We start from the raw sequence: 13085 nt of genomic DNA, 5'->3' as shown, positions 1-13085 counted from the left end.
CTGTTTTTCATCATACAATTCCCAACTACATAACTTCTCGTAAAACAATAAATCTGAAGCACTTTCCGTATTATTAGACCCTTACATACCGACGGACGAGACCCGAATAATTTCTCCAATACTTTTTGACCGCCTCTGTGGAATGAACGGCTTGTGAAATATTCGTCCCGGCATTGCGGCGTGATTTGTAACTACCTCGCATAATGCTCCATAACATATTGATACGACATAAACTTGGCCCCACGGTAGCACGCTGCAGGGCTGTAATTATGCTAAGTGTTGGCGCGCAGCAAACCGGCCGCTCTGTGTTTCACAGGCCAGCAGTACTCCAGTTGTGGGTTCGGCCCAGTCCAAAGACGGAATTTGTCGGGCCGCGGCTTTGTGTGTAATTACGCAGATCACGAGCTCTGGCCCTGACGTCCGCGACGCCGCAGCGAAGCCCGGCTGTATCGGACGAGGTAGAATTGCGTTCCGTTTGCACGTAGTTTCTGGCCTCTCGCGTGCAGGTAATACCGTCACACGGCAGTCGCAATCCGGGAAGGTCCTTGCGATGTCCCCCGTCGCAAAGCTGGCTTACTCGTTACCCCAGCTCACGTATCGATGGCGGCCGCAATCTGTTTGTGGCCATGGGGCACTATTTTGGACTGGCCAATCGGCCGATCACTGACGTTGTTCAGATGTCAGCTCGCTACAGACGCTACTGCTTATCTGGTGGTGGTGTGATGTTCACTATGCGATCAGAATTTGAAAGAAGATTACGGTTAATGAAACAAAAATCCCCGAAGTGGACACCAAACGAAAAAAGCTGCTCCTTATGTTTCTGATCTAGACTGCCAACAAAATGCGAAGGAACTGTTAATCAGAACTCAGGGAGAAGTTGTAGTCTAATTCACAATCGATTTATTTTATTTTAAACAAGACAAGACAACAAAATTATTAAAGAATCATCATACAAAAAATATTTATTTAACAAAAGCCTTACTAAAATGGGATCTATGGTGGACAAAGTGATCTGCTGGGGATCGACACATGACACTAACCAGAACACGACTCGCTCTATCTCACGTCATACACGTGAATCCAGGTTATGCTATCAAACTACGCCACCACCAAGCATCTATATCCTACCATACAAAAAAAGGAAAAAAAATGCGAAAAATGTAAGTACGCGGTCTCGCGTTTGGTTAATTCAGAACGCAGGTACTTCCCTAAGAGCCTCTGAAACCCCAACGGATTCCAGTGTGCAGGTGGACCCGTTTGCTGGTCTTCCAAACCAATTTGACTCCGTGCCACGACTGTGCATGTCGGAATACGTCAAATGTTTGGACGGCCGACTCAAGACAAATAAGTACACCTAAGCATCACTCGTTGTGACCGGGACAATATAAACAGTACCTCTGACGGTTCAGAAGGTGACTGGCACAGGTTCTAAGTCGCGCCCTAGCGAAGGACACAACTTTCACCGTTTAGGGAGAGACCTGCAGTTCTTTACTAGCGAAGCGCCAGTACAAGAGACTTGTACAAGAGAGTGACAATCTCCCTTTCTCTGTGTTGCCTCCTCAGCTCGGTTCCAAAATTACATTTCTCTTTATTTTTGACTTCCCCAATTTCGCACAAGCCAATCTCGAGCGGGAGCCTGGCATTCTAAGCTTGGTGAATGGTCTTTGCACTGCAAACCGATTTGACCAATCAGAGACTTAAAGTTAATTGGCAGAAAACGGAAAAAAATTCAGCTTCGCAGCCTCTTTCCCACACGTTTGCCATGTCTTTTGCTAACACAATACTGGGTGGAAGCATAGCCCTCCATAAACAGCTTGTTATCTCCCCTGTTGTGTCCAGTTCAAAGTTTGCAAAGAATGGCCATAAACTAGCATTGACAAAACATATTTTGAAACAGAGTCTGCACATCTGGGCGCCAGTTTTCCTGTCCCATGGACATTTGCAGAACATTTACATTCCTTTTGGCGGCCTTCTAGCTAACAAGACCTAAAATACGCTAGGCCATATACCTGGACGTCTGGCCCTGCCGGGGAGCCAAGCTAATGTGTTTCTGCACGATTCGACTGCTGCACATGGCCTTCTGGAAACATCTCTCCATCGCTCCCCAGAAAAAACGAGCTTTGTCGCCCCACCAATGCAGTGCTTTTACTGCAGTCGTTATAGTCGGCACCCTGTTCCTTTGAATGCAGGTAAAGCTTACCATATTTCTTTCCCTAGAGCACGCAAACAAGACCATAAACTGCTTCCCACCATTTCATCACAATGTACGAAGTCAAATCGCCAAAAATCGTGTTCCCTACACCAAATCAGAAGTGAGACTGCCCTGCAATCTCTCAAAGTATCCAGTGGACATTAATATTGGGGTAGTGCACCACATGACAGCTTGAAGTCTGCTGGGGACATTGCCGGCCGCGGTGGTCTAGCGGTTTTAGGCGCTCAGTCCGGAACCGCGCGACTGCTACGGTCGCAGGTTCGAATCCTGCCTCGGGCATGGATGTGTGTGATGTCCTTAGTTTAGTTAGATTTAAGTAGTTCTAAGTTCTAGGGGACTGATGACCACAGATGTTAAGTCTCATAGTGCTCAGAGCCATTTTTTGAAGCTGGGGCCATTTTCAGCTAGGTGACTGAAAACGAATGACAGCCCATTTTTCAAGAGCCGAAACCAGAAAATGTAATGATGTTGCACACTGGCGTGTGGAGCCGGCTATAGTACCGCTCTGATCATCACTTCAGGGTAGTTTTTGTACATAGGCTATCACCTGAATTTGTCACAATTACAGATGGTTTGAAAAGGGACGCATGTGTCCAGAACTAGTAACCGTCAAGAAATAAAGAAAAAAAAAGATATTTCTCAAACCAACTTATGACGGAGCTACAATAATTTATTCGAACCACATTTGCTAATTGTGCACCTGACGCCTGAATTTTATTCTGAAATTTATACCGTATTTGCTGAGAAAATAACAGCTATGAATAAAATCAGAAACAGTAACGTTCGAGTGGTTGTACAAATAGAAGTATCTCCTACCTGTGTGACCGTATTATGATATGATATAAAATCCAGGTGCTTCGTAGGAACTCTTCCATATGGTGACTGAGTTTACCTGAATCTGACGCAGGCCAAAATAGCCAGTTTCCTAAATGGGATACAAAACAATACGATAAGTTTCTCACGCATCCTCATGTCTGAACCTCAAGCTTCGTCGACCAGCTAGAGTACTAACCTCGCATCAGTTCGCTGGGATGGTTCGCCTTCACGTACAATAAGAGACAGCTTTTTCTTCTCTTGGCGCTGTAAATTCAACAGGTGCCTCACTGGTTCTTTGCATTTCCCCAGGCTTTTGAGTTCCGACTCGGCCGTTCCTTCAGCAGCGCTATGGTAGCCACGCTGCGTTTCACATGCAGATTACCTCACGCCAAATTTACGGCGAAGCACTCATCCTGCTTTTGGGCAGAGCCGTAAAAGTGAAGGTCGCTGTTGCGCACGCAACACGCACGTGCGTGGGCCACAGCTTGGCTCCCCTTGCCACTGTGGCCAAGCGCCACTCTTTCTGCTCATTGACCACAAATATTTGGGTTTAATAAAAGAATTCGCAGGAACAGTATAGTAGGCATCATGGAGTAATAGTGAAGTCTCTACGGTCTCATAAATCGATAGCAATAAAAACATGGTGCGCAAGATACACATCTTTCATCATTTCAAGCGTTAATCATTAATCTGTTGTGATACCCATAATTTCCTAAATCTTCTTTGATTTCTTCTCCCCTTAGTAGGAAGAATACAAAAACGAATGAAATTCATCTCAGGATTGCTATCCATTTAACAAACAGTGACAAATAAGTCGGAGAACTGACCGTCAATTTTGTGAAACGTTTCCATAGAAAATGTGTTGCGACCGTATGCGCTGTATGGGAATGTGCATGTGGTATGGATGACCAAATAAAATGCAATCTCTCTCATCAACTAGCTGAAAACAGCAGTTCTAAACTGATCACATGTTCTACAGGGTGTAAATTTTAAGTTGACAAACCAGAAGAACTCGAAAAATAAGCTTCACACGAAAAAATGTGTAGAATCCAAATTTGATCATTTTCGAGGGGGACATCTGCTGGTGCTAAAATTAGCCCGCAACCCAACCCCTCTGGGGGGAGAGCGAGAGGCAATTTTAAAATTTCAAATGGAAACCCCTATTTTTATTGCCGAATCAGATTGTACATAAAAAACTACGTACATTTTGTCGTAAAGATTTGTTTTGATTCTTGGTAGTTGGAGCTGTCATTCAAGAAAATCCATGTTCTCATTTTTGCGTGGAAAATGGTTATGGATAAATAGAAAACACTTATTTACTTTGTAAATTTTGATTCGCTAAACTGAAAAATAATCAACAATGAAACGAAACCAATCGCTCCTTTTCAGGACCGCCAAATCATAAACGGGAGTACGTTCGCCTTTGGTTAGCGAGTGGGTTGGTCTTTTCCTCAGTCAGTCTTTTTCTTTGTTTACTCTGTGAGTTATTGAGTTCATTCGTTAGTAAGTAGGATGTTTGGTTAGTTAGTTAGCTAGGCAGGTTATTTGTTTCATAATTAAAAGTTGTGTGGCCTCATGACCACGATACAAAAAAAACTTATGTGAATCTGCGGAAAAAATTAATATTTGTGTCAACATTTGTAAAACTCTAATTCCTCTCTCTCGAACACCACCCTATGGGGAAAGAGGGAGAGTTTTAGTTTTAGCGAATCAAAATTTAGGAAGTAAAATAAATATTTTTTATTTATCCGTAACCATTTTCGACACAGAAATGAGGACATGGGACATATATTTTCAAGAAGGAGACGAAACCAGTGAAAAAAGTGTCTTTGTACCTCGCCAGCGACTTAAGAGGTGCATAAATTTAGATTATATGGACGACGTTTGCACGAGGCATCTTCAAAAAGTAAGTTATAAGTGTCGTTCTGAGGAAGACAGTACCTGTTCAGGGTACTGCAGCCACACTTCTGCTGTTGTATGATTATTAGGTGCATCGCAGTGTGCGAATGAATGGCGTGGCGACCGATAAACGTTCACCAGAGCGAGAGTACGTGGGACAGTTCGAATTCGTGTTGGCGAAACGTCTGACCGGCACTCATATTCACCATGAAATTCTGTCGGCGTATGGGCCACATGCAAAATCGCGTCCAGCCGTTGGCAATTCTGATCAGGAAGAAAGGCCATCGACATCGAAAACAGGTCAGCAGTTAATCGAGGGACTGATTCGCAGGCTCGAAGATTTCAAACAGTGGGGACGTTCATAAAGTAGTTGTCGCATATCTCCGTTACGAACGAGCGGATTTCGATCGTCAAGAAACTGAAAGATTTGTAGAACATCCCGAGTGTCGCTTACACGAACTTTGTGGTTTGGTTGAAAAACCAAATAGTGTCACATATCTGCATCACTTTGAAGTGCAGTGCAGCAGTAAGTAAATGTTATTTAAACTGCCATAATAATGTGTAATTTACCTTTTGAAGCCCCTCGTTGCGTGTATTGGTATCGCTGAAGGACGTAATGCTTGGAAAAATCTGCAGAACACAGACTTTTTTTTGCTGATGTAGATGGATACAAATGTGCCAGAGACTGCTGCAGAGCCGGAGTTGATACTTCAGGCTGACCTTCTGTTAGGCTACCGCCATAGTTTCTTGCAACGGACACTCGACGAAGCCTTCAAGCCTAGTCCACACTGCTTGAAACTGCGTTCCATGTTTCATCGGTCCGACAGCATCTGAGAATTTTGCCACGCCACAATGGCGTCCTTGTGGCATTAGTCTTTAATCTTTGCAAAGACACTCCGCTCACAACGAAAATGCATAAACATCTGGTCCATAATGGGATAATGAATCACTTTTCGTCGCTAGAAACATTAAAAGCGTGGGGAATTCCTTTAGTATTTAGGAAAATTTTCTACAGCCAAGACCGCCTAAGTAGTTGTTTATTTTCGACCGTCGGTGTCGACAGGCTTTGCTTCAATCTTCTGGTTCCAAAATGACTTCATTGTGCGTTGGAATCTCATGTCAAGGCATCATATTAGGGGGTTATATGAAGCATATTACGCAACGGTTTCTCAGAAATAAAACGTTTGCAATCGAAAAGCACCTTGTGCACATGACTATGTTCGTAGATGTAGCGCTCACAGATCATTGTCAAGTCCTGAAAAACACTATAACTGTAAAATGTACAGTATCACCTCTGTTTACGTTAGATTGACATACATTCATTTTTGAACCACCTTAGGCGGTGTATATTGTATCACACGGTCCTGTCGAAATAGAGTGTCGAAAATAAACACACTACTGACCATTAAAATTGCTACACCTCGAAAACGACGTGCTACAGACGTGTAATTTAACTGACAGGAAGAAGATGCTGTGATACAAAAAAAGGTTAGCTTTTCAGAGCATTCACACAAGGTTGGCGCCGGTGGTGACACCTACAACGTGCTCACATGAGGAAAGTCTCCATCCGATTTCTCATACACAAACAGCAGTTGACCGGCGTTGCCTGGTGAAACGTTGTTCTTGTGTCTCGTGTAAGGAGGAGAAATGCGTACCATCACGTTTCCGACTTTGATAAAGGTCGGATTGTAGCCTATCGCGGTTGCGTTTTATCGTATCGCGACACTGCTGCTCGCGTTGCTCGGGATCCAATGACTGTTAGCAGAGTATGGAATCGGTGTCTTCAGGAGGGTAATACGGAACGCCGTACTGGTTCCCAACGGCCTCGTATCACTAGCAGTCGAGATGACATGCATCTTATCCGCAAGGCTGTAACGGATCGTGAAGCCACGTCTCGATCCCTGAGTCAACAGATTGGGACGTTTGCAAGACAACAACCATCTGTACGAACCGTTCGACGACGTTTGCAGCAGCATGGACTATCAGCTCAGAGACCATAGTTGCAGTTACCCTTGACGCTGCATCACAAACAGGAGCGCCCGCGATGGTGTACTCAACGACGAACCTGGGTGCACGAAATGGCAAAACGTCATTTTTTCGGATGATAGTCGCATCCGTGTTTGGCGACATCGCCATACTGACCTATCACCCGCCGTGATGGTACAGGGTGCCATTGGTTACACGTCTCGGTCACCTCTTGTTCGCATTGACGGCACTTTGAACAGTGGACGTTACACTTCAGATGTGTTATGACCCGTGGCTCTACCTTTCCTTCGATCCCTGCGAAACCCTACATTTCAGCAGGATAATGCACGACCGCATGTTCCAGGTCCTGTAGGGGCATTTCTGGATACAGAAAATGTTCGACTGCTGCTCTGGCCAGCACATTCTCCAGATCTCTCTCCAATTGAAAACATCTGGTCAATGGTGGCCGAGCAACTGGCTCGTCACAATATGCCAGTCACTACTCTTGATGAACAGTGGTATCGTGTTGAAGCTGCATGGGCAGCTATACCTGTACACGCCATCCAAGCTCTGTTTGATTCAATGCCCAGGCGTATCAAGGCCGTTATTACGGCCAGATATGGTTATTCTGGGCACTGACTTCTCAGGATCTATGCACCCAAATTGTGTGAAAATGTAATCACATGTCAGTTCTAGTATAATATATTTGTCCAATGAATACCCGTTTATCATCTGCATTTCTTCTTGGTGTAGCAATTTTAATGGGCTGTAGTGTTTTTATGAGACCTTGGCTATAGAAAGTTTTTTTACGAAGTAAAACAGACCTCTCCTTCTCATTGTCTAACACGAGAAATTTCAGTCACTTACTATTCCTGTTTGTAGAGATGTCTTTGGGGGGTGGGGGCATGTAGTTAAATAAGTCATAGGCCTATACTGAAGACCAAGCAGCTGTGGTTATTTGTGCGACATAACGTGAACAGTGCCCGATTAGCAGACTGGTGCGGATCAAGATGTGGCTGTCAGAGGTAATGCCCTGGAAGGGGCGCTGTTATCTCGGGGCATTAGCCAGATTAGCCACACGATAAGCCGGCCCAAGCCCGTGGAACAGGGCGGCTGCCCACCTGTGGTGCTGGGTGCCCCAACCTCAGCACTCTGGGGAACTGAAGTGTTATCAGCGTGACGAGGAACATCGTACTGTAAGTGACATGGCTTTCGGCTCGCCGTGTGTACATAGAACGTCTGGCGTCAGTTGGGAAAAGCTCCACTACTTTGCATATGTTCACAGCAGTAGGCTTAAAAACTGAAACACCACGAATGTATCAAAGCACGAAACGTTGCATTGATAAGATGTGTATCACGTGCTTGAATAAGCAAGTGATTAACGTTTCAAGTGCCGCTACACGAAGCAGGTAGAAGGAACACTCTCTACATTGTGTTTATCGTGAAAGACAGCGCCACGGGTTTCTGTTTCACAAATACCATTTGAAAGATGATAATGTTACAACAAGATCACGTTTACCTCGTGTAAGAAAGGAAACAAAATGTACCAGCACAAGCGGAATTCGACCGCGGCAGTATCATGCCCTATAGAGATCGCTGTTCATCGTTCCATAATCTAGTCTTTGTCTGACTCTGCACTGGTTCTTCCAGCACAATATTCACTGTTTCTCGATATTGTAGCAGATGCTCCACTAAACTGTTGCCTGTTTTGGTAAGAATGTTCCATAGATTTCTTCACTCACTATTAATTTTTTGTAACTCTTGATTTCGTAGTTTACTATTCCAATTCATTTTTAGCGTTTCATTTGCCTCTGCTTCTACATATACCCATATAGTACTTCTGCACACAAAAACGGCGCCGACCGTGTTGGCCGAGCGGTTCTAGGCGCTACAGTGTGGAACCGCGCGACCGCTACGGTCGTAGGTTCGAATCCTGCCTCGGGCATGGATGTGTGTGATGTCCTTAGGTTAGTTAGGTTTAAGTAGTTCTAAGTTCTAGGGGACTGATGACCTCAGATGTTAAGTCCCATAGTGCTCAGAGCCATTTGAACCATGAAAACGACAAAATTTCAGCCGTTTCTGGGCGGTTTTAGCCGGTGTTACTAAGTTAACTTCTTTGGTTCAAAATTTTCTTAATTTTTAGAGGTCATTCGATCTCTTCTAAAATATCCCAATGGGTATTTTTTTATTTGTAATTGCAGATAAATGTAACAGCACTTTTGCCATCACCTTAGTGGCCTTTTAATGCTTAATCAAATAATATGAAAAGTCGTGAAAAATAGAACTGCCTGAGTCTGCAATTGAGTGCCGTTTATTTTATTATCTGACCGATTTCGAGGCTTCTAGCCTCATCGTTAGAGGTGGGTTACCTTTGAACAGTTCAAGTGTCCTGAAGACGTATTTCTATATTTAAAGTTGCCATCTTTGTTGGGGGGAAGGGGAGCGCAACCGTATGAATTAATTATGATAAATAAAGAAATGTTCTCGGACTGCAATTAAGTATCTCATTCAGTTTCTCATTTTTCTAATTAATTCATACGTCAGCGTTCAACGTGGAAAGTTAAGAAAAGTTTTAACTTTAACTAGTAAACCATATCTGAGTAAATCATCTTTTGGTTGAAGCTGGCCTTTTGTCGGTGTTTGCTTTCAAATATTTCATTCTGGAAATAGGTTTCTGCCTTGAACAAAATTCAATTCTTCAGTACCCATACATGTTTCAGTGAAGTTTCACCGTATACACTGACTTCGTTCGACTTTCATAATACCACTAATGTTCATATAGCTGGCTATCGTTTGCAATAAAACTGATATTTTTGCTCTAGTTTTTCATCTTCTGTTCTTGTTGCTTCCAAGTCGTCATGCCTCTATGCAAGCTGCAGCCTACTTGCTAACTCGCACGGTGTCACTACTTAGGAAGTACTCGTTGTACGTCACACTGCTACACAAACATCAGAATGTGATTTCACTCTGCAACACTGAACTTGTACTCGGTAGCTGTGACACTATAACGAGGTAAGTGGCGTAAATTACAACCAGTAGAGTCTAACCAATTATCAAAGTCCAGAATGAGATTTTCACTCTGCAGCGGAGTGTGCGCTGATATGAAACTTCCTGGCAGATTAAAACTGCGTGCCCGACCGAGACTCGAACTCGGGACCTTTGCCTTTCGCGGGAAGGTGCTCTACCAACTGAGCTACCAAAGCAAGTTTGGAAGGTAGGAGACGGATACTGACAGATGTAAGGCTGTGAGTACCGGGCGTGAGTCGTGCTTCGGTAGCTCAGTTGGTAGAGCACTTGCCCGCAAAAGGCAAAGGTCCCGAGTTCGAGTCTCGGTCGGGCACACAGTTTTGATCTGCCAGGAAGTTTCGATTATAAAAGTAATTAAAACTGTTACTCTACTACCCTTCTCCGTAGCCGATATCACTGAGCCGTGCACGGCTCGTGTTCATGCCATTTATTGTTTGTCATCTTCTATTACGGTGCTGCCGCCTCGTTTCTTATTCCATTTACTGACGTCACTAACGTCCTGCATTACTTGCCCGTGAATGGCAGCAGCAGCGCGTATCGATAGTGCACTGTTGTACCATCTCTGGAGCGACCGATAGTATTTCCGGGTCGTCGTGTGTCTGGTAGGCAACTGGAGACAGACCAGCAGTGCAGTCGGGACGCAGCAGCAGTGAAGTCGGGGACAGAGTGACGGTGAAGCGCGGACAGCCAGTGCTCGCCGACCGCTGTAGCCACATGAAGAGTCCGACGGAGGGAGATTGGAGCGGGACTACCGTTGGTTGATCATCAGATCGGTCGACATATATTTGGTCCTTTCACCTTTTCCGGGCCTGGGAGTAGGTCGGTTGGCGTGGATCAGCAAGGAAGTCTCTGTCGAGATTACTGTGGCCGGGGCCGCTGGCGGTGTGCATGCGTGGTTGGAGTGTGGGGTGCTGCTTGCGAGTGCTACGAAGTTCGTCGCCCACCGATCTTGGACATGGAAGTTGAGTCCTCGCTCAACCTACTATCGAGTCTCAACTGTTTACATTTCTTCGTTTCATTTTGGTTGTCGCTTTTGGGACATTCCCGCGAGCAACAACGTGTGAGTATTCAAATCGGCTACGATTCCAGCCGTCTTCTTGTGGAGTTTAACTCGATACATTCAATGTTATTGAAGTTCGCCAACGGTATCTTCTGCCTTGCGGGCGTTGACCTTCCGGTTACCTGCCCTGGTCGTTGACGTAATTCTCCTCGTCGTGTTGTTGCCGGCCGGAGTGGCCGAGCGGTTCTAGGCGCTACAGTTTGGAACCGCGCGACCGCTACGGTCGCAGGTTCGAATCCTGCCTCGGGCACGGATGTGTGTGATGTCCTTAGGTTAGTTAAGTTTAAGTAGTTCTAAGTTCTAGGGGAGTGATGACCTCAGAAGTTAAGTCCCATAGTGCTCAGAGCCTCGTCGCGTTGTTGCTGTCCAGCGCGGCGTGTAGTTCGACAGCTGAGGTGTTGTTGGTCGTTGTGGGCGCCAATATTCTGCGTGTCGTTGAACTGAAATCTCGTGGTCGTTTTGCTGGTTGCATGGAGCGGAACTGATCTTGTTGATTGGTCGGTCGTCTGTCTATCGGTTGGGTTGCCTTCAGATTAAGAGGTCGTTGGACAGGCTGCCTGTCTCACCTAAACTGGCGTTAGTATTACGACCCCAGACCGACCCTTGGAAATTTCTGAGCGCCAATCCTTTTGTGTTACCGTCTAAAAACTGAGTAAGGATATATAAATGGCAGGGTAACCCACAGGCCATTTTGTGTGCTACACAGTTATCCCCCAGTCTGATACTTAAAAATAAACTGTACATACAGCAAAACTTAAATTGTTGATGTTTAATTCAGGTTTTATTTGAAATTTTGTCATTTTTAAAGTCAAAGTGAACCAAAAGGATGATGCAGTAAAAAAAGGAAACATACAGATTTAGCGGAGCTTATTGAGACACTAATCGCGTACGTAAAGAAGCAATCTTTATGAGGTAACGCCCGATAGGTATGCAACACACCTGACGCACTGGTAATGTGGATACGGCCTTAACCGAACGAAGCTACTAGGAAAGCTATCTTTGTCTAACATAGCCTACGTTCGTCTATGGCAACTTTACAAATTTACGTATGAGTGTTAAAAAAGTAAATTGTATATTCTCAAAGCAAATCCTACTTTCATAATTACGTATTTAGTTGAGGTAATAAAGAAAACCCCAAGTGCCATAAGGGAGAGCGAAACGCTGTGCATGCCGGTGTCCGGCGAGTGGCGAGGTCACGTCCACAAACGCAGGGCCAGCAGGCAGCAGGCAGCGAATATTGCCGCCGCATCAAGAGCTCGCGGAAGCCACCCACGCGTCGCCGCCCACTTGAAAGCGGACGCAGCAAAGCGGAAAACTGGCCGCACCGCCGCTCGCACGGCCGTCATCTGTCGCTACGCTACGCCCCCGCGCACGCTGTTGTGAAACAATAAAGCAGAAAGGGGCTCGCAATTGAATTTTAAATTATTAGATTTTCACCACGGGGACCCGCAACGGCCCAGGGGCGTTCGCTACATCGTCGGCGCTTACCTGTGCTGTTAGCAGTGTTGGTATGTGCCTGGCTTCCTCACTCACCATATCTGTCCAAAGCACAACCCAGCTTTGCTTCTTCATTTACCCCCGTTACATTTCTAAATCTCCTTCACTTTATTTACAGGGTGACAATTTTTGAACTACTTGAAAAAAATCATAAATTAGCTACAAACTACGGCGTGCACACACATTATTCAACATGTAAACGTCACTACAAATACTCGGATTTTGGTTACGACACGTCCGAAATGGCAGGGGTAAAATACAGGGAGCGAAATGCTATTTACAATTTTTACAGAAACCAGATGGCAGTTATAAGAGTCGAGGGACATGAAAGGGAAGCAGTGGTTGGGAAGCCAGTGAGACAGCGTTGTAGCCTCTCCCCGATGTTATTCAATCTGTATACTGAGCAAGCAGTAAAGGAAACAAAAGAAAAATTCGGAGTAGGTATTAAAATCCAGGGAGAAGAAATAAAAACTTTGAGGTTCGCCGATGACATTGTAATTCTCTCAGAGGCAGTAAAGAACTTGGAAGAGCAGTTGAACGGAATGGACAGTGTCTTGAAAGCAGGGTATAATATGAACATCAACAAAAGCAAAACGAGGATAATGGAAT

At 45.0% G+C, this 13085-nt stretch overlaps 1 protein-coding gene and 1 non-coding gene across 2 annotated transcripts in view; both read left to right on the top strand.

Annotated features, from left to right (window-relative positions):
• The window catches only part of LOC126284025 (roundabout homolog 2-like), a 1608695-nt gene that overhangs the window by 442952 nt on the left and 1152658 nt on the right, over positions 1-13085 (top strand). The gene's annotated exons all lie outside the window — the stretch shown is intronic.
• Positions 10159-10233, top strand: Trnal-caa (transfer RNA leucine (anticodon CAA)). The gene has a single exon. It is a non-coding gene; the product is annotated as a tRNA-Leu (tRNA).

The sequence above is a fragment of the Schistocerca gregaria genome, chromosome 1 (genome assembly GCF_023897955.1).
Source record: "Schistocerca gregaria isolate iqSchGreg1 chromosome 1, iqSchGreg1.2, whole genome shotgun sequence".
Taxonomy (NCBI): Eukaryota; Metazoa; Arthropoda; class Insecta; order Orthoptera; family Acrididae; genus Schistocerca; species Schistocerca gregaria.
This window is presented reverse-complemented; position numbering and strand designations above follow the sequence as displayed.